Here is a 22,860-nt window from a genome sequence, read left to right on the forward strand (position 1 = left end):
TTCAATTCTATGTGATTTTTCAAAAGTAACATTTTAAGTGCTATAGTCAATTCTCTTAATTACTTGTGATGCATGCAGTCTAGACCTAGTAATTTCATAGATGTTAACATTTATAAATGTTTCCTTATTCATCCGATGTCTGCAGAGCCTACATTATTTCTTAGTTGTTCAAATTTCTTAATTTTTCTTAATTTATTTCTGGCACAAACTGGGCAAATATCTCAGCTCTTTTAGGATTTCTACTGATTCTACCCTTTCCTCATTATTTATGGGCTTGCACGAAATGGTTCTTATGAAAGTGGTTTTCTGAACCATACTTTTGTCCACACATTCTTCTTATTGACAGCCACTGCAGTCTCCCACACCCTCACAGCACACTCAGTGAGGCAGCTGATGGTGATGGATCCTGGGGAACTTCCATTTCCAGAAGACTGGTCCTAAGAATTCCAACCTGTTTCTTTTATAAACACATTAAGTACTGAAATATTCTTTGCAGTGGGTTAGTTTTCTTGACTTTTCAATGAATCCTGTATTCTACCATAAAAGTTCTAAAAATTACTTACCAGTTTATTGTTATAATTTGATCATTTCAATTAATTAATTTATTTATGGAATATGTTCCATTTGGCTTGTAGATTCGGTATCCTCTGCACTGAATTTGAACATGTCTGGGTCACGAGGATGCAGCCCATCTATATACTCACACCCTCAAGCAGATCTTAAGATCCCAGAGCTGTGCTTAGAAAATATTCTTCCATCCCTCGAGGCGCCTGGGTGGCTCAGTCGGTTAAGTGGCCGACTTCGGCTCAGGTCATGATCTCACGGTCCGTGAGTTCGAGCCCCGCGTCGGGCTCTGTGCTGACCGCTCAGAGCCTGGAGCTTGTTTCGGATTCTGTGTCTCCCTCTCTCTGACCCTCCCCCGTTCATGCTCTGTCTCTCTCTGTCTCAAAAATAAATAAACGTTAAAAAAATATTCTTCCATCCCTTACCAGCCTGGCCGCGTAAGTTCCTAGGGCCTGGGGTCCTTGGCTCTTCTCTCCAATGCACTGAGCCTGGAGGTGGGACCATTAACAGGCACAGTCTTCCCTGCCATCAGTGTCTGAATAACACTGAAATCCGAGTTTTCTCCAGATCCCATGAAATGAAGTGTTTTTCCTGTACAGCACACACTGGCAAGGATATCACAGAGCTTTGCCTTTCTATGGAATCTTATTTATTTACTTCTTCTTGCTTATCGAAAACTGCTATTATTTTTAAATAGTTGCCTTGACTACAAGGGAACTTGTAGCCTTCCTTTCCTGGTCATCAGATTGAAGCACAGACTCTGGATTCTGTGTAAGACACACCGTGCATCCATGAGTCCTCAGCCCCGTGCTGGAGTCTTTAGCAATAAATGGCAATGTCACTAAAAGGATGATGTGTACATCACGGAGTCGCTGTGAGGAACCCACACGTGGATACTTACCCTTGCTGCCCAAGCGGTTACCACTCTTTCAACTCCCTGATTTAGACCCTGGAGGTGAAGCAGTTTTCTGAGGATTCCTACCTTCAGGCTCCATCTTATTTGGGGAACACAAGAACAAGGAAACAAAGGTCCAAAGAACTAGGGAAACACAGCTCTGGATAAAATGTGGGGAAGAAGAATGTTTATTTTATGAGGCAATATTTACTTACAAGGTAATGAAATGCTTTCTAACAGATGAGGCAGACCAGTTCCATCATTTTCTTATGGATTTTGCCTTCACAATACTGGCTTGTCATTAAGGCTTTTCCAATAGCAATCTGCAGATAGTAATGCTTGTTTTATTCTTGGACTATATCGTTTCCTCTTATTTTGTCTTGCGTCTAATGTGATGTTGTCAGAGCAAGGGAGCAAGTGGGTCAGGTCTCCCCCTCTGATGTCAGCCTGGCTCTGCCGCTCACCCGTTGACCTCTCCAAAGTCATAAGCCACCTCTAAGCCTAAATTTCTTTCTCAAAAATGGATAATAGCACCAAAACCCATAAAATACCTAGGAATAAACCTAACCAAAGAGGTGAAAAATCCATACACTGAAAACTATAGAAAGCTTATGAAAGAAATTGAAGAAGACACAAAAAAAAATGGAAAAAGATTCCATGTTCCTGGATAGGAAGAACAAAGATTGTTAAAATGTCAATACTACCCAAAGCAATCTATATATTCAGTGCAATCCCTATCAAAATAACACCAGCATTCTTCACAGAGCTAGAACAAACAATCCTAAGATTTGTATGGAACCAGAAAAGACCCCAAATAGTCAAAACAATCTTGAAAAAGAAAACCAAAGCAGGAGGCATCACAATCTCAGACCTCAAGCTGTATTACAAAGCTGTAATAATCAAGACAGTATGGTACTGGCACAAAAACAGACACTCAGATCAATGGAACAGGGTAGAGAACCCAGAAATGGACCCATAAACGTATGGCCAACTAATCTTTGACAAAGCAGGAAAGAATACCCAATGGAATAAAGACAGTTTCTTCAGCAAGTGGTGCTGGGAAAACTGGACAGCGACATGCAGAAGAATGAACCTGGACCACTTTCTTACACAAAAATAAACTCAAAATGGAAGAAAGACCTCAATGTAAGACAGGAAGCCATCACAATCCTCGAGGAGAAAGCAGGCAAAAACCTCTTTGATCTTGGCCGCAGCAGCTTCTTACTCAACAGGTCTCCAGAGGCAAAGGAAACAAAAGCAAAAATGAACTATTGGGACCTCATCAAAATGAAAAGCTTCTGCATAGCAAAGAAAACAATCAGTAAAACTACAAGGCAACTGACAGAATGGGAGAAGACATTTGCAAACAACATATCAGATAAAGGCTTAGTATCCAAAATCTATAAAGAACTTACCAAACTCAACACCCAAAAAACAAATAATCCATTGAAGAAATGGGCAAAAGACATGAATAGACACTTCTCGAAAGAAGACATCCAGATAGCCAACTGACACATGAAAAAACGCTCCACATCATTCATCATCAGGGAAATACAAATCAAAACCACGATGAGATACCACACCTGTCAGAATGGCTAACATTAACAACTCAGGCAACAGCAGATGTTGGCGAGGATGCGGAGAAAGAGGATCTCTTTTGCACTGGTGGGAATGCAAACTGGTACAGCCATTCTGGAAAACAGAATTTTTTCCCTCAAAAAATTAAAAATAGAACTACCCCATGACCCAGCAATTGCACTACTAGGTATTTATCCACGGGATACAGGTATGCTGTTTCAAAGGGGCACATGCACCTGGCCCATGTTTATAGCAGCACTATCGACAATAGCCAAAGTATGGAAAGAGCCCAAATGTCTATCAAGGGATGAATAGATAAAGAAGATGTGGTATATGTACACAGTGGAGTATTACTCGGCAATCAAAAAGAATGAAATCTTGTCTTTTGCAACTACGTGGATGGAACCAGAGAGTATTATGCTAAGCAAAATTAGTCGGCCAGAGAAAGACAAATATCATATAACTTCATTCATATGAGGACTTTAAGACACAGAAAAGATGGAACACAAGGGAAGGGAAGCAAAAATAATATAAAAACAGGGAGGGGGACAAAACATAAAAGACTGTTAAATATGGAGAACAAACAGTGGTTACTGGATGGGTTGTGGGAGGGGGGGATGGGCTAAATGGGTAAAGGGCATTAAGGAATCTACCCCTGAAATCATTGTTGGACTATATGCTAACTAACTTGGATGTAAGTTTAAAAAAAAATTAATTAATTAAAATAAAAAAGTAGGGATAATAATGAATCTTACTTTTTGGGCAAGATTGAGTAAAATAATCCAGGTAAGCCTTTAGGATGATAGTTGGCACTTGGTAAACACCCAGTATATTTTAACCATTATTAGTAATGACAATAATGGCATTCCAGATACTATTTGTAACATTTATATGCAATCATCAACATTTAACTTCTCTGGATATTCTGCTAAGAAATATAATGAAAGAAAAGATATGCAAATGTGTATCTCCAAATCACACCTATGTTTGGAACTTTCAAAAACTGTCCTGTGGTTTTAAGTGCTGGATGCAATTTCTGTATTTAAGTCAGGGTATGATATATTATAGAGAATCTGTGGTACTCTGTGAGTTTCATAACCACCATCTTTTCCTACATTATTTCTGCTGCTTTAAAGCTGGGCTCTCAAGCTTACATTCCTCTCCTGTTCTGAAGTCTCCTGTGGTGGAGGGACAAGGGTGAATCACGAATCTCCACCTGGGTCCCACTCGTGCTAACTTAGCAGCGAGCCTGGGTGCCCTGGCACCAGGGCTGAGCACCGAGGACCACAACTCCTGGATAAAGGAGGTAATGTCCGAGAAAGCCCATAGAAAGTGCCCTCCAAACATAGGAGCTATGATGATAAAGACGGAGCCTTTCCTCTCCTTCCTGCGCGTCCCACCCAGTCCCCGGTACTGGCTCCGTCTGCGGCAGAAGATATGCAATTCACTCTGCATATGTTTCGAGCTCTTTCTGTGCCCATCTCTCATCTAGGTATCACTGCAGTGAAAAGACAGAATCCTTGACCAGAATAGGGCTCACCCTCTAGAGCACGGGAGAGGTAATAAGCTAATAGTTGACACTGATATGATTACAAATAGTTATGTGAAGGAGAATAAAGCAAGGGAAGGGATAGAATCCCTGGGAAGAAAGAAGAACTGCTTTTCCATAGGATGGTCTGTAGAGGCCATTTGGGGATGGCTATTTGGACAGAGATCTGAACAACGGTGTGCACCTTGTGAAGGGCTGGGAGAAGGAGGGTCCAGGCCAAAAGTCGAAATCATAATTAGCTTGAGTAGGAAATTACCTGGGTGTTTCTGAGGAGCAGGGAAAAGGCCAGCGTGTGTAGGATGCAGGGAGTGAGGCAGAGAGCAGTGGGGAGCAAGGCCGCACAGGCAGGCAGAGTTGGAGGCACCCTTTGGGGATGCAGGTTTTATCTGAGAGCAACAAGAAGCCACGGGGAAGTATTCAAGCAAGGGAGTGGTGCCACATGACTTATGTGTTAAAAATGTAACCCTGGAGGGGCTCCTGGGTGGCTCATTGGGTTAAGCATCTGACTCTTGATCTCAGCTCAGGTCTTGATCTTAGGGTTGTGATTTCAAGCCCCACATTGGGCTCCATGCTGGGCATGAAGCCTGCTAAAACAAAACAAAACAAAACAAAACAAAACAAAACAAAACAACAGTAGCCCTGGATGTTATGTGGAGAATAGACTTTCAAGCATTAAGAGTGGAAGCAAGGAGAGACTCGAACGCTCCTGCAGAAGCCTAGTCAAGGCTGTGGAGGCTTGGGAAGCTATGTCTGTCTGAGTGGAGTGTGAAGTGACTGGCTTCAGGATATGTTTTGAGGAGAGCATCACAAGGCTTGCTGATGGTCTGGGGTGCCACTTGGGGACAGAGGAGAGTGAAGGATGATGTTTAGGGTTATGGCCAACCTGGTGTCATTGACCGAGATGGAAATTTGGGGGAGAGATAAAGAGTTGTGTGCCAGAAGTCATGTTTGAATTGCCTATTTAGATAGCCAAACAGGTGAAATGAGTAGACAGGTGTTTCTACAAATTAGAGAGATGGTTGGGGCTGAGCATACACATCATCAATTCAGTCATCTGTATATAAAGTGGTTTAAAACTGTGAACTAGAACAGAGTTGCACAACATAACAGGCACTATTTTGTACCAGGTAAGTGTCTATTGGGAAAGGTTGTTCTTTGCATTGTAGGATGTCTATAGCTGCATCGCTGGCCTTGACACCCTACATGCCCATAGCATTTCCTAAAGCTGTGACAAAACTGTCTCCAGAGATTGCCAGGTGACCTCCATAGGGAGAGTTGTTGCAAGGTGCAGCTGGAGAAGAGAGATGGCCTGAGCTGGAGCCCCCATGGCCTGTGGAGCAGAGGAGCCAGCACAGGGTAGGGGGCAACCAGTGAGCTGGCAGAGAGGGGACACTGGGAGCCTGTGTCATAGCAGCTGGACTGGTTACAGTCATTGAGAATTTGAGTAAGATGAGGAAAAAGCACTGACCACTGGGGTTGGCAAGATGGAGGGTCTCAGGGACTTAACAAATCTTAATGTGATGGAGGGGACAAAGAGCCATTGACTGGGTGATGATGAAGTGGGGGCAGGTGTGGAGAGATGACACAGGAAGCACGGTCAGCCTTTTGGAGGAGTTTTGTTGAAGAGAAAAACAGAGAAATGGTGTGATGAAGAAAATGGAGAATGTGGGTAGGAAGGAATTTTTTAAACATGCACTGGAGAGTGGAATCATTACAGAAATGAAGTCCTTGGGTAGGTGGGAGAGGGTGGGTTTCAGGACTTGAGGGGCTGACGTTAGATAACTGCACCAGGGCACTGTGTCTGTATTAGGGTGGGATGCCGGATATATGGGTGCAGATGTAGGTAAGTTGGTATATGTTTTGCTGGGAAGGTGTGTTAGTTCTCGCGCGATGCTTCTGTTTTCTTAGGAAAATAAGAAGCTAATTTATTAACAAAGAAGGAGGAATGAAATAGTTGCCGAAGAAAGGGCAAATATGCATTCCCTAGGAATAGGCAGGCAGCGTGTCGCCTGTCTGAGCTGTATGGTTCTGGGCTCTGGATCACAGGTTTGCTCTACGGTTGGGCTTCTCTGCACCCAGGCCTTCTTGTTGGGGCTCTGATATCCACCTAGACCTGCCCACACTCTCCGACCCACTCCTGTCTCCTCTCTTTTCAGGCTGAACTCCTGGTGTAGGTGGGTGGATTTCTTGAGTCTGAGCCACCATTTGGAGCCTTTCTGGCATTATACCTAGAGCCCTAGGGCTGCGCCCCTAGATTCTGCAGGGAGGCTAAGCCCTCACTTAGCTCACCCTCCACTGCTAGCCTGAGTCTTCCCCGTTGCACAGGTGCCCTCATCCCTCCCAGTCCCATTAGGACTTGGAGGAAGTTTTGAGTGAAAATTGGGAAGATTCAGGTTTGTAAAGGCATGTTAGTGGGGTACTAACGGGTCTTTTAAAGCTCCTCATGGGGAACAAAATTCTGTAGATACAGCAAATATAAATGATCATTGTTTTTATATGGATTAGTCAAGGATTTAATTAGATGAGGAAAGTCGAAAGCAAGCAGATCAAATACTGTAAAGTGCCAGTGCTGGTTAGTAACAGCAGAGCCTTAAAGAATAGGTTGTGTTGTTCTTGGAAGATGGTGCCCTGAGAGTAAAAAGAATTAAAATAAGTTGGACTGCAAAGGGAGGAAAAGTATAGCAACATTGCCAGTCATGAGTTTTACATTCTTACAATATTATCACTGCATAGTGTATGCTTGTGTGTATGTGTGTGACTGTACGTATGTGTACGTGTGTGCGTGTCTGTGTGTATAAACAGAGGACGGTGGAGGGTGGGTGGGTTTGTTCGTGGAGGGATCTTTGTTCTTTATTTTTTAGTTTTATTTGTTTTACTTTATTTTATTTTATTTTATTTTATTTTATTTTATTTTATTTTATTTTATTTTATTTTATTTTATATAGAGAGGGCACAAGTGGGGGAGAGATGCAGAGGGAGAGAGAGAGAGAATCCTAAGCAGGATCCACCCTCAGTGCAGAGCCCAACACGGAGCTCAATCCCACAACCCTGGGATCACGACCTGAGCCGAAACCAAGAGTCAGACGCTCAACCGAATGAGCCACCCAGGTGCCCCTGTGGAGGGATATTTGAAGCGGTAAGACTTAACTTTGATTTTCTTAAGCCATCAGGCTCTAATTTATGTTTTACATTTCTTCTTGTATTTCTCATCTAGCCCAGCTCTACATTGAGTTTCCAAGCATTTATAAATATTTCCCATAAAAATCTTGCCTTTGTTCCTCTTACTTCCCCCCCCCCCCCGCCCCCAGCCTTTTTCTTGATGGCAGTGCTATGAATCCGATGATGCCAAATCTCTTTTGCCCCTTTCTCCATCAGGCTTTGGTACAAGTTCTTCTGCTTCAGGCTCCTTGACCATGTGAAAGTCCTCCCGCCTCCAGCTATCACCCACATTCTCTCCCCTTGGGGAAGAGATACCTCTTTGCTGCTCCCAACGTTAGTCTCCGCATTGTCTCCAGTGTCCTTTTTCTTTAATGCAAGTGGACAGGAAACTGGTTCCGTATACTTTTATAGGAGTTGGCTCTCTCGTCTCCAGTGAAATGTTGGGGGTCTCCGGGATCCTACCAGTGACCACTTTTTCTTAATTTCTTTGTGATCTCATTACTAACACAACCATGCAGGTGGCTGTCTTTCCAGCCCAGGTCTCTCATAAATATCTCTAAGACATATATTCTATTTTGCTTGTTGGCTGTGTCCGCCTTGAGGTACCATAAGCATCATAAACTCAACATACCTAAAACTAAGATCGTCATATTTCCTCATTCTTTTTCTGAATTTAGTACTTGGTTAATGGCATTAGTACTTAGTCAAGGAAAGTGGATCTACTAAAATTGACTCCAGAGGAGACAGAAAACAGACTAATAGCAATGGGTGATGTTACCAAAGCAATTAATATATTACATTTATTTATTTATTTATGTATTTATTTATGTATTTATTTATGTATTTATTTTTAGTTTTTGGGAAAGTGCAAGTGGGAGCGATGCAGAGGATCCGAAGTGGGTTTTGCACTGACAGGCTGACAGCGGCGAGCCTGATGTGGGGCTCTAACTCATGAACCGCAAGGTCATGACCTGAGCCATAGTTGGATGCTCAGCTGACTGAGCTACAGAGGTGCCCCAATAAATGACCTTTAAAAATATGCCATGCCTAGATGGGTTTAGAAATGAATTAATTCAACTTTCCATGGAATTACTATTCCCCATAAACTCTATTAAAAGGAAGAAGCTTCCATAATTTTTTCTTTTAAATGATCATAGCACACCGCTGAGACCAAAACTTGACAGAATAGCTTTAACTTAGATAATTATTCTATTACCCAATTTTAGTAATTATTAAGGAGATATGGTAATGTATTAAGAGAAAAACACACCACAACCTAAGTGGCATTTATTTCCTGAATATATAGGTGGACCCATAAAAATTTATAAAGGGGTCAAATGAATACACAGTAGTAAAAGTTAAAGGAGGCAAGTTAGGTAAGTCATATAGGAGATATCAAAGAGGCATTTTGAAAACACTGACATGCATTTCTGATGTTAAAAACTTTTTGGATAAGGATTGATAAATACTTTTAAGTCAGCATTAGGCTTAATGGTAAAACACTAAAAATATTCCTAGTAAAATGTAAAACAAGACAAGAATGTTGACCATTGCTACAACTATTTAAAATTATTAGCGAAATTTTAGGCAATGACGTTAAACAAGAGAAATAAATAAAAATATTAGAAGGAAGAGTTATGCCATATTTTGTAGATTTTGTGACTAATAACTAGAAAATATAAAGTGAATCACCTAAAAATCTATTATAAATAAGAGAATTCAGTAAGATTGTAAATATACATACTACAGTTGCAGTATGTATAAAGAATAATATAAACAATAATTGATGGGAAAGTACAGTAACAACAAATGGAAGGAAGCAAGTCATTTATAATAGCAAAACAAAGATAATGAGACAGAAAATGATAAAATACCTATGAATGAATTGAAAAGGAGATGTATAAAGTTATATAAAGAAAGCTATACAACTCTATTGAAGGACTTAAAGGAAGGCTTGAATATATAATACTTGAAGTGTAACAAGTCCATTTGGAGTGTCCCATAGATTCAATGGGGCTTTTTATGGGCAGTCAGAAAATCTAGCTTTCTTATGAGAAGAAAAAAATAAGGAAACATAAATATGTGAGAATAGCCTGCCAGATTCTGGAAAGAAGATAAATGAATAGCGACTGGCTGCAGAAAATATTAAAACTCTGCTGTCCAATTTGGTGGCCACAAGCCACATCTGGCTTTTTGAAGTATACGTTAATTAAAAATAAATAAAATAAAAAAGTTCTGCTTCTCAGTCAAACTAACAACATTTCAAAAACTCCGTGTGATGAATGGCTTACTATACTGAATAGAAAAGCAGAGAACGTTTCAAAGGTTCTATTGGACACTGCTCTATTAAAACATATTATTTAACTTTAACAATGAAAACAGTTTGGAACTGGAGAGGAAACGGTTACGAAGAGACCTGAGTCCACAATCCAAATAATGTGGAAATTTGTAGATTGTGATAAAGGCTGCTTTTCAAAGGTGGAGAAAAGAGAGGCTATTTTTTAGGTGATGTTGGGACAATTGACTAACCATTTGAAAAATATATGGCTGGATCTTTATCTCTTTATATACACCAATATAAATTCCAGATAGAACAGAGATATAAAATGTACAGACAGAACAAACAAAACCTCTAATGTTCTAGAAGAAAAGATCAGTGCATTTATTTATAAACTTGAAGTGGGGATATTTGCAATTGCATATAGTTGGCATAAAGCTAATTTACAAAAATCTCCTAAAAATCAATAAGAAAAAGACAACCAAAACAATAGAAAAAAGAATGTAAATAGGGACTCTGTATGAAAATTAATATATATGTCTAGTAATCATATGAAAAGATACTCAATCTCGGTCACTGAGGAAGGAACACCCTAAATATTTTAGTGTAAATTCCCTGCAAACAAGGACATTCTCCTACATAGCCACAACACAAACACTGCAACCAGAAAACTAATATTGATATATTAATACCACCTAATCTGCATCTCCATCCAAATCTTGCCAATTGTCCCACTGACATTCTTTACAGCAAAAGGCTCCAATCCAGAATCTTGTGTCCTATTTAGTTGTGATGCCTCTTCATTCTCTATCTGGAACAGTTTTTCCCCCTTGACTTTCATGCCCTTGATATTTTTAAAGATTACAGGCCAGTTACTCTGTAGAATGTTCCTCAGGGTGAGTTTGTCTGATATTTCCTAATGATTAAATTCAGATTTTATATTTTGGCAAGGATGTCACATTGCATTCTATCAGGTGGCATATGATTTTGATCTGTCCCCTTATTGGTCATGTAAACTTTGATGTTTTGATTTAGGTTATGCCTGCCAAGCATCTCCATGATAAAATTGCCCTTCTTCCCTTGTAATCAACAAGCATCTTGTAAACAGATGCTATGAGACTATGTATATCAAGTTCCCTGTCAAACTTTTATTTATCTATTTATTTATATTCATGGATTCATCCAATTCCTAATCTCTTCAATGGCTTATACTCCATTTTACTACCATGATTTATTTTGATGCTCAAATTGTTCCTGGGTTGGACATTGGGGCCCTTTTAAATTGCCATCTGTGTCTGTTGCACATGTCCCATTTTTCTTTAAGCCCTTCCTTATCTTCCTTCTTCCTTCCTTCTTCCCTCTCTCCCTCCCTCCTTCCTTCCCTCTATAGCTATTTCAGGCTCATCTTGTACTTTCCCTGCCTTAGTCCTGGAATCCACCATTTCTCTAAGAAGGATTCGTTCCTTTTTGGAGAGAATGGTATTTAGAAACCAGAATCTAGGCACTAGTTGTGCTCATTGCTTTTGGGGTGCCACTATTCCCAGCCTCTCAGTGGACAGAACTATACCTACACACAGATAACTACACTACAACCAGACTTATTTCTACACACACACACACACACACACACACACACACACACAAGTCCACACCAATGTTTCTAATTCTAATCCTACACCACAGGATATGTTCTAATTTTCTATCTTTCCAGATATGTACCTCCCTTGGCTCCTGTTATCCTTTTTATATTTAGTTATTTGATCTACCTCTGCATGTAACCAATCTCCCACTGTCATCGTTGCCCTGCACCCCTCTCCCATCTTGGTGCATATGAATATCTCTTCACTATTCAGACTCTGACACCCCTTGACCATGGCAGGTGAACACTGATTGTGCTGGGCACCACCTAGTGGTTTGGACAAATTATTGGAAGAGGAAGAACTTCCTATCCCACACCCCCTGTTTGTTTATGTCTCTAGTTCCCAACCAAGCTTGAGAGGACTGCAAAACCAAGAGGCTCAAACATTTCAACTGCTTACACACAGCAATTCATTCTGAGGGAAAGAAACCTGGAAACCATCTTTTATTGTAGTAGATATCCATACAAAGCAAAATGTTTTGATGAGTCATTTTATTATGTGCCATTGATGTAAATACTGAAAGTCACAGTATTCATTCTTGTCCAAAGAGTTTTTTTTAAAGTTCCATTATATAGACCCGTGCCTAGATTTAAGTTATAAAAATACTCAATCAAACATGGTAAAGTTCTAAATTCTCATGAAAAAACTTGTGACTGTCAGCTTTACATTTTTGATGGCTAGGATAAGAAAGAACATTTTGTTCACCATGATACATTTTAAAACAATTATTTAGATTGACTTCAAGTGTCTGCTCCTTTAATCTATAAAACAGCAACTCTATTGCATGGAAAACATTACTGGAAGCCAGCATTAATATTTTCACTAAGCTAAGGAAGGGGAGTACACAGGATTATGAAATGTCCCTGGTGCGATGTGAGGTAGTTGCATAATCTGTACATACACATTAAAGAATCACCACATTGCCTGGGGAAGAATTTTTACTCTGTCAAAAAAAGGTCAACTTTAAGTGTTGCTGTCATAATGACAGTGTTAAGAGCCAAAGGGATTTTTTTTAAAGAGGGAAAGTTTCTGTGATTGGAACCTATCATACAAGCCTAAGGAAAAAAAAAATTAGTATCATCAAACAAGGCTCTAGCGAAGTAACAAAGAGTTTAATTAAGTTGGTATTCCTTGAAGAAAGGCATTTTTACAGTTTCAAAACTTTAGTTTCAGTTACATCCTGATTAGTTAGATAGGGTACGGGACTGCCCAGGATGAGGAGAGTTGACCAGGTCAACATTTGGACTCCTGAAACAAAATGCCTTCTCTTCCCCCTAAACATGGCTATTCAATGACTGAAATAGTTTGCAATGTCTTATTTAGTATGTCCTGTATTTGGCATTATTCTGAGAGGGGAATTCTTTAAAAACTCAGTGTTGTATCACTCAGTACAAACTGGGTACACTATGAACTAATACTGTTTCATTTCAGCATAAACAAGGGGAACAGGTACATGAATTTAATTGAGAGTCTACTCCTAGCTTGAATCCAGACATCTAATGGCTGCTTTAATGTGCCTTAATTCAGTCTCCTCGACATACCTCTGCAGTAGAGTACCTCTCCATGTGTTGTGGAAGAGAGAACTAAGGCTCAGAGTTTACTGTCGACAGCAGCAAAAGTGGCTGCACCTGGTGGGGCCCTGACCTTCTGAGCCCATGTCTAGCTTACTCTCCACTCTGGTGGTCTCTGCTTTATTCTTTTTTTTAAGTTTATTTATTTATTTTGAGGAAGCGGGGGAGAGAAAGAGAGCGGAGAGAGACAGGGACAAGGAGAGGATAGAGAGAATCCCAAGCAGGCTCTGCACTGTCAGCACAGAGCCCGATGTGGGGCTTGAACCCATGAACCACAAGATCATGACCTGATCCAAAGTCAAGAGTTGGATGTTTAACTGACTGAGCCACCTAGACACCCTGTGTCTGCTTTATTCCTGATGGGGATATTTTTAAGTTATATATATATCTATCTATCTATCTCATATTTTGTCCTCACATTCAACAGTAATTGTAGACTACTGAGTACTTAGCACTGTATTACATTTTAGAAGGATACTGTGCATTGTGGAAAGGATAGAAACTTGGTATAAAAATATCTAAACTTCTTTAATAGTTCTAGGAATACTTGAAAAGGAATATATATGGATTACAGACAAAGTCCATTGAAGAAGAGCAAATTAAGATATTATGCTGGCCTTCTTTTTATATTCTCAGTATACTTGCCTGTTTACTCTTCTGACTGATATGTTACCTTTAATAGTATTTAAAAATATATATATGGAATAATAAGCTATGACTTTCATGGGCATCACACATTTCACAGCAATAATGATCCTTATGAAGATGTTGGCCAGCAGATAAATTAAAGCATTCGGTTGAGAACTGAGGTCCCTCTATAGGCACAGTCTGATGATCTTACAGACTTTTAGGTGGCTTGGCTCAAGGACTGCATACATTGTGGAATAGAATGTTGATTTAATAGATTGTCTCAGCCTTGTTTTACTGCTGAGTCACAATGGCTTTTTCAAGAAAAATTAAAAATGTGAAACTATACATTTGTGTGTTACAGACATATGGAATAACCTCGAACAATTTTCAGTCGTGAATTTACAATGTCATCTTTCCTTTGTGTCATATGCTTCCTATCAAATTATGGTGAATGTGTGGGGGCCTTGTTCAAGTATTAACTAGGGTGATGTATGTTTATTTCATGCATTATGTAAAAAAATCAATATGAAGGAAATTAAAAATCTCAGTAGAGTCATAATATTACTCTAAAATAAACATTATGTAGTAGTTGTCTCATTTTGTGCTATCCTCATCTGTGAAATTAGGTAATCCCTGTACCAGAACCTGTCAATACTAACAAGTATTTGTTGTTTGTACCATTCCATCTCTACTCTATACCCAACAATTCACTGTAGTGTGTGTGTGTGTGTGTGTGTGTGTGTGTGTGTGTGTGTGTGTGTTTACTATAGATTTAGGAAATGATCAATGACAAATAAAATGCTAGACCAACTCACAACTACTATCAACCTTACCCACCAAAATCTATCTTCTGGTTCCTTCTCAAAGTTCCACCTTCACAGGGAGGTGGGTTGTCACATTGATACTGTTTAGATCTCCTTCAGCTACTCTTTATTAAGGCTACTGACAAATTTGGATGATAAGATGCTCTATTTCAGGGCCACTCATCACACTTGCTGATAAACGCTAACAATAGTTCACTGTGTACTTCCTTCACTAAATTCACCCAACTCCTTGTCAACAGGGAAACGTGTCAGAAAAATGTACCTACTATTGCTCACAACCTTATTTAGTAAATGCACTTGAGCCCCAGGCTATAGATTACTTTGACTTGTGCTTCTATTTGTAGCTACTCACAGACATAGCTTGTCTATCCACCCCTGTTAGATCTTTTAAAGAAAGCCTAACACAAAAGAGGAAAATTGGAATAAATTAGGAGAAAAATATCCTCTCATGTTCGCTAACGCATTTTTCTGCTTAATAATCTCACGTTAGACATTAGACAAATGTTTTCGGTAGAAAGTGCTTTTATTTCTTTTTCTCTTACAAGCATTGTAATATCAATTCTAAGAGATGTTAATTCACACAGTGCAAGGTGGATATTTACATTAAGGAAATACATGTCCAGAACTGTTCCTTTCTCAAAATTAGTTCATATTTTATTTCACAGAAAGAAAAAATATATATACATTTGGATTGTAAGTAATATTTTAGCATTCTTTTTGGGAGCCACTGCACTAAAATCCTAGAGAGCTATGCCAAAAAGATGAAATCCTAAGGTAGGATCAGCCAGAGCAGTTCAAAAAACCAAGAGCATGTCAAAAACCAGCTAAACAAAATGCATATTTATTTGTTATTTCATTTCTGTACTTTTTATTGACAACTGATTAATATATAGAAAATTCTAATTTTAACATAACAATCTAACAATTTTTTTTAAAACAACACTTAGCTTCCATTTTAATCTCTGTTACTTTCCTTTTCCTGATTTGTATACTGTTAAAAACCACCATTATCACCATTATCTTTAGCCTTGATGGAATGGAGTCTATTATGTCTTAGGAACAGGAAAAAAAAAAGATAAAAAAAAGAAACAGCTCAGAAATAGCCTATGAATAGAAGTTATCTCAAGTCTTTATGGAGTATTTGCTTTATTTAGCAAATAAAGCAAAAATCAACTTTGGACCAAAGTGTGCAATGTCAGCTAGCTTCCTAACAGGGCAATGCCAGTTTAGCTACAGTGGAATTCAAATTGGCTATTAAGTTATGCTCGCATAGACAGTGGCAATATGTTGGACAACTGTGAAGAGAAAACGAAGCACCACTGATGGTCCGTGGCCCCAAAGAGACCATTTCCATATGCTCTCCATCGCCTGGCAGCTTTGCAGTCCTATCTCAACTCCTTCTCAGTGACGTCCATATGGTAGCTACAGACTGAGAGCTTGCCTTTTCTAAGACAGTCAGGTCTCACTTGGTATTCTATTGCACTGAATACTGGTGAACAGTGATTCATAATTTTATTGCAAAAATAAGATTATGAGTACTAGGTCCTTCCACTGTCTTCAAAGAGACAGTCATGGATCCTGGCCATCTTATCTTTTCACGTTATAGAAGGAAATTAGTTGCATGCATTGGAATCTGATCTGAATCAGGTTACCATCTATGCGTTATGTAGTGAGGAGCCAGAAAATAAGGAAAACATGTATAACGGGGCTTGCACATCATTGTTTCAAGGTGCTGGTCTCACACATACACAGAGGGAGTTGAATTTAGTGGAAGTGGCAGGTATATAACGGAGCAAATGTGAACAAAGGATTCTTCTGAGAATGACAAGTAATTTTGGAATTTCTTGAAGTTTATTTATGTTTAAAATTTTAAGCCTTACACATTCATGGCTTTGTTCACTGAACATTTGTTGTTTTCAGACTCGTGAAACACTGGGCATCACCTGTTCCATCTGGCAAAGACTTAATAAGTAGGCAGCGGTCATTATTTTTATTTCAGCAGAGAGACTAACCGCAACCTGAATTATAAAAAAAAGGACAAAGGCACAGAATAATTTCTTAGAAGGAGGGCTTGATCTCTTAGTAGGAGATAAACGCCACTTGGGCAGTAGATCACAAAGGAGTGTGTGTTTTTATGCTACTAAAATTTTTTTCATTTAAAGAAATTTCTCATTTTCTACAAAGCTTTTTAAAAGATAGCAAGAACGTTGACAAAGATTTACAATTTATGAAAGAAAAAATGTAAAATCCTAGAGAAATCGTTCAACACAAACCAAACTGTGATGATAGTAAACTCAAACGCATAATAACATTTTTTTTTAAAAGGAGTATGGCATTTCACAAATTGAAAATAACAAAAACAGATATTGGCACCTTCTCCCAATGTAACTTCCTAAACTAAGAATTTTATTTTGCATTTCTTTCTTCCTACAGGAATTTGAGATTACGTGTGACTTAGTTTCCTTTTGGGAAACCTAAGAGGCAAGCAGAAATCTCACTCTCGCCCTTAGTTTACCTCCACCTAACAACTCCCCAGGGGCCAAAACATACTGTTCTCTTAAACATTCCTGCAGCCCTCTTCCCCCACATCCCCAATTGGCATGCCTTTATATAATCTTTTGCTTTCCTCCATTCTTAGCTCCTGATAACCTGCTGTGACTTTCGGCTCTAGGATCTTCCTATTACCTGGTTGGGTATCTCCCAGTTTCTAGGTCTTTTGTGCATTACAACCCCAGGTTCCCAGTGGAACAGAGGCGTTGGAGAATTTATAATGAAAGAATCTGGGACCTCAACGGTCTCTCTCCCCTATCCATTCCAATGTACAAATATTTCTAGAGGAGAAATAGTTTGAGGCCCGCTTATGTTAACAGTCCTATCTCCAAACCTTTCTCCAAAAACATGCAAACACAGACCTGGTCTGTGCTCCAGGGCCTATGAGCGTAACCACAAGGAAGAGACTGCCCTTTGGCGATGAGAAAATCCCACACTGACCACAGAATTCAAACCGGGCCTCACTCCATAATTTTAGTTCCTTTAAACCTCATGATGATTTTCTCAGAAATCACCGTTTGCCACGAAAAGGTACGCTCGGTTCGATTTGCGTGCATCTATTTTCTCTTTACAGGGGACTAATTAGCGCACGATCACAGCCTACTCAGGCACCAACGCCTTGAACAACTGCATCCCCCCACGATCCGCGCAGCTTTGCCTAGATGTGCCCCGCATCGCAGGTGCATCACCCAGGAAGAGCTCGTCGGGGCAGCACCTAACTGACAGGTAACTTCGCTGTTTTAGTTTCGAAGTCATTAGTCTTACGAAGCTGCGAGAGCACAACGGCGCTGACCCACTGCCCCACGGCCTTTCCTGAGGAGCTGGCGACACCGCGGATGTGAAGGAGCCCAGAGTTTGCTACTCTTGTCCCCTGGACTCAGAAGGAGCGGAATTCTCTCTTCCTCCAGGGCACTCCGGGCCAGATGCACACCAGGGCGGGTGTTACTCGAGCTAACGAACTACAGGAGGAAAAGCAGCAACCACAAACTCGGGGCAAACCAAGCTTCTTATCAGAAGAAATCTTCAGAAATGATGGGTTTGATCCACAGCGAGGGCGCTTCCTTCGCCTCAGACTGCTTAAGTAAAGCAGTTTGAGCCCAGTGACAACTGTGACAGGCGGGGAAGGATCTCCCTGCTTTGTGGCTCTCAGCTGTGTCAAGCAGGAGCCTCGGGCCCCAGGGCGTATGTGTGGATCCCCAGGGGCGCCTCAACACTCTGTGGCTCCCCAGACTCTCACTTTTGGAGATGCCCTCCATGCCCATCAAACAGACTGGAGGTGGAGAGGTGCCCCGGCAATGAACTCTCACAGCCTGGCGTGGGAGCCTGGCCTCCTACCCACTCCTTAGGAATGCTTTATTTATAACCCAATGCAGAAGTACTTACTGAGGCCCAGATAATCTGGCTTTTTTCCCCCCTCAATTATTCATGAGATTTAGGCAAAATTGCATATTTTTTAATTTCATCTTTTTGGTATAAACTACTGAAATCGCAGGCAAAGAATCCATCCAGGATCTGTTTGCTAGAAGCCTCTCTAGGTTAGCTCCGTATCATTATAACTACTTCTCTTTGAACTTTGAGAATGGAGAATCCTGAAAATTTGACAGTTGGTGGCAATTTATGTAACTTGTTCTATTACTGTTGGCAGAATGTGGGAAAACATTGGAATGAAAATCTGAATCTATAATACACACACACACACACACACACACACACACACACACACACACACACACGTTTATATAATGTCTCAACAGCAGCAAAAGACAGACGGGACCGTGCTGGGACCAGAGAGGGATCCGAGGTCGTTTGCTGAATGGGGCTTACCGCTCAGGCACACTTCGTTTTTATTCCTTAGTTATTAATTAGTGTCTACCTACCAGTGAGTACATGAAACCCTGGCCTGCCTCCCTCCTTCCTCTGTGCCCTCTCACTTGCTACCCTGGCTCTGGTGTCACTGGGGACAGCCCTGGTCACCAGCTCCCTAGCACACACATGTCTCCTGAGCTACAGGAACTACAGACCCAGAAATGTTAATTCCACCTCCCCTTGGCCCGCTGAAATCTCTGTGTGTTCGCTCACCATTCCCTCCGCCGGACACCCCTCTACCTTTGCTGGCTACTCCAACTCTTGCCCTTCAAAGTCCGGCGCCAACCCCACCTTGGGAAAGGCTCCGCCATGACTGCCCTGCCTAACTCCTCTGCCTCTGACTTCACAGCTTGGCCTCTAGGAGTGTGGCCATGTCCGTCTCACTAAGCCAATGCTCCTTAGTTATCAAGGGGTAAAAATAGCAACTAACCTTTGTAATGAGCTTTGGATATATAAAGCCTTTGCATACGTTTGACCCTTCAGAGACCCCTCAAGGTGGGTTAACATCCCATTTTCCACACATGTAAACAGAACAGTTCAAGTAGCTGGTTCCAAGTGACACAGTGATGTGGTGATACTGAGGCTAGGTGAGTCAGATCTACAGGCTCAGGCACTTATAGGGCATGGTATCCCTCCCCACCCCCCTCTTGAGTGTGGGGTCTTGGCTCGTTCCTCTCTTTCTCCCCCAAGCACCTGTGGCTGTTGGTAAATATTTGTTGAATTGACTTGGGGCAGGGGGTAGATAAGCAAGGGGTCTGTGAGCTGGGTGATCGAATCCCACGTCATGCCTGAAGGTCACAGGGAAACTCTCTTTACACAGCTAGATCTCCTACAAGCCTCCCGACAAGGGGCTGTTCTCTCTTGTGCCAGAAGCACTTGCATTCCTCTGTGGCTCTGTTTCTAAAGAAACCGGGACGTGGATGTATGCCAGCAGATAGCAGGACTGAGAAACACCCCAGTGTGAAACTACTGATATTTGAGATGTCCTGATCCTTTAAAAAATTACATGTACTAATAAGAATTAATAAAACGTATGCACTCCAGTGAAGTATAAAGACAGGCTTATGATGAACTGTTTCTGTAAATTAAAAGTTTTCAAGAATACTGTTAAAGTATTCATTTTTTTTCCATAATGCTGCTTTAAAAATGTTTTCCCATATGGTTCTGTCACTTTAACTTTCCTTATCATTCTTTTATGAACTGTAAGGTAAGAAATAATAAGTGTAGTTTATGGAAAACTCCTGTTCTCCAGAGTGTATGAAAGCCTTGTCATAGGAGGATTAGAAATGTTAAGACAGTACTCAGAGGACAGAGACTGCTGACAGGCGGGGCGCCCATATTCTGCTGATCCAGCCCAGACCCTGGCTTCTGGGAGCTGGAAATGGCCCAGTGCCCGGGTGTGAGGCCACTCAGGAATGCAGGTGAAGCAGCGCGTACTCCAGTGTCCCAGCGCAAGGACATATAACAGGTCGACCAGCCATCCCAGATTTAGCACTGAAAATCCTGCGTGCTGGCATACTTCTCAGTCTGGAGCAGACCAGGAAAGTTGGCCACCCCATCAAGGTGCTATCCAAAACAAGGATCATAAAAGAATGTTGAAGCTACTGAGGATTTTTAGTGCTCGTTGGTTTACCAATCACTATTATCAGGCCTTCCTCTCACTTTGAGCAATAAAAGGTTAACATTTGACCCCACTTAGAAAAAAGACTCTTGCTGCAGTTCTGTCAATACATCTGGAATGTCGCTCATGCAATCCAATCCTTTTTCCTCTCCTACTCATGGCTATGTGCTGCTCGGAAAGTATGCATGAACTCAGAAGTATGTGACACGTGCCCACGTTCATAACCTTGGCGCTTAAAATCCAAGGTTAATGCTATTTGCCTTAGAGTGAGGTCATGCAAATGTTACAGATCATGGAACCAAAAGTCATGTAGACATTGGGACAGTTTGTGTGTGTGTGTGTGTGTGTGTGTGTGTTGGGGAAGAAGGGTCTCATCCTGAGGTGATGCCTGTGTCCTAGTTTCTGACTGCTCCAAGAGAAAAACTCCCTCTTCAGGTGATGCCAAATGTTCTGGGGAACTAGCAGGCCTAGGACTTCCCTTTTTCATGGTAGAAGAAAATAAGTCATTTTACTTTTTTCTTATCTTGTAAAATAAAAATTATATGTAGGCTCAGATCTGGTATCAGTAGAAGAGTTCTCTGGTTCTCAGTCTTTATCAAAGTAGGTTTCTTCCCTTTCTGCCCTTCCAAGTATAACACTTCTGGTATTATTTTAAAATAAAAAAATAGACATTGTCATTTTCTGTTCCTTAATGGCCAAATGTTTCATACCCTTAGGCAAGTTTCATAGAAAAATATATATACTCTATGCCACTTAATAATGTCTAAAATGTCTGAAACATTACCTATACAGTAACCTATATTACCTATAATATATATCTATCCCTAAGTGTATATATATGTGTGTATGGGTATATATATCTGTGTGCATGAATGTGTGTATGTACAACTATGTTGTGTGTATGCATACATGCACCTGTGCTTATGTAACAAGCTTAAGAACCACACAGCACAGGGGCGCCTGGGTGGCTCAGTCTGTTGAGAGTATGACTTTGGCTCAGGTCATGATCTCACCCATGTTGGGCTCCGTGCTGACAGCTCAGAGCACGGAGCCTGCTTCGGATTCTGTGTCTCCCTCTCTCTCTGCCCCTCCCCAGCTTGAGCTCTGTCTCTCTCTCAAAAATAAATAAACATTAAAAAAAACTAAAAATGATGATAAAAAAGAACCACACAGCACAGTGGTTACCTCTGGGGAGGAGGAGGAAGTGAGCTCTGGAAGGAGTTCCAGGAAGACAGCTTACCCTCATGCATCCTTTTCAATGACACTTAATCTGGCCACATTATCTCCCTCCGTGTTCACACCCCTCCTCCAAGAAGGTACTGGGTGCTCAAGAGGCACCAAGCTTGTCAGGTAAGGGTGACACCTTTGGGCTACGCTGTTTGGGTTTGAATTCTGGATGTGCCATTTCTGCCTGTGTGACCATGACCTAGATCCTTAATTGCTCAGAGCCTCAGTTACCTAAAACTAAAAATTTGAAAATCATTTTAATGAATAAATGATTCCACTCGTTTGGTTAAGACATGTGCTACACTGAAGGGCCGGATTAAAATGGCTAGTTCAATAAAGAAAGTGTATTACTGGATAAAGATTTTTACATTAATTCCAATTTCCCTGAAGACATTGGCACACATTATCAGGAGCTGGGAGACTCACACAGATAAATACAAATCTAGAAACCTCTTCTTCTTTAATATTAAAAAGACAGGTACCCTTGCACCGTGCCTTATATGCTTCGAAATGCTTTATATGACATCACAACTTTGCAACTTTTTGCTTTGTTCATGTGACATGGCCTGGAGAGCTATTCTTTTTAATTTCCGTTTGGATGTGGCTAATTCTATATTCCTTTGAAAGATAACATAGCCCTTGCTCTGAATCATTCCCTTGTCAATTCCCTTAAAATGGAAGGTAATGAGAGAAAATTTAAAATAAGAATAGAAAATAATCACCAGTTTCATAAGGACGATGGGTGAATGGGACTTTATTTTGATGATATACCTTTAGACAAAAGCATTTGAAGATATTAATTTTTTTTCCTTTAGAGCTAAAGGTGATTTATAACAGATTTGTACTCTGGAAACAGTTGAAAGCACCGAAAATGTCTGCAGAGATGAGAACTGAGTAACTCTAACAGA

General features: G+C 40.7%; 1 protein-coding gene and 1 long non-coding RNA gene across 3 annotated transcripts in view; one reads left to right on the plus strand and one right to left on the minus strand.

Annotated features, from left to right (window-relative positions):
• Nucleotides 1–22,860, minus strand: part of PACRG (parkin coregulated) — a 504,833-nt gene that overhangs the window by 77,094 nt on the left and 404,879 nt on the right. The window lies entirely within an intron of this gene.
• Nucleotides 6,176–21,560, plus strand: LOC109245487 (uncharacterized). 2 transcript variants are annotated; one of them, XR_002070911.2, is made up of 3 exons: nt 6,176–6,318; nt 7,532–7,722; nt 17,813–21,560. It is a non-coding gene; the product is annotated as an uncharacterized LOC109245487 (long non-coding RNA). The 2 variants fall into 2 exon arrangements; XR_008422823.1 differs by lacking the exon at nt 6,176–6,318 and adding an exon at nt 6,321–6,429.

Source organism: Panthera pardus, unplaced genomic scaffold (assembly GCF_024362965.1).
Source record: "Panthera pardus isolate Hobbes unplaced genomic scaffold, ASM2436296v1 HiC_scaffold_17, whole genome shotgun sequence".
NCBI classification, from domain to species: domain Eukaryota; kingdom Metazoa; phylum Chordata; class Mammalia; order Carnivora; family Felidae; genus Panthera; species Panthera pardus.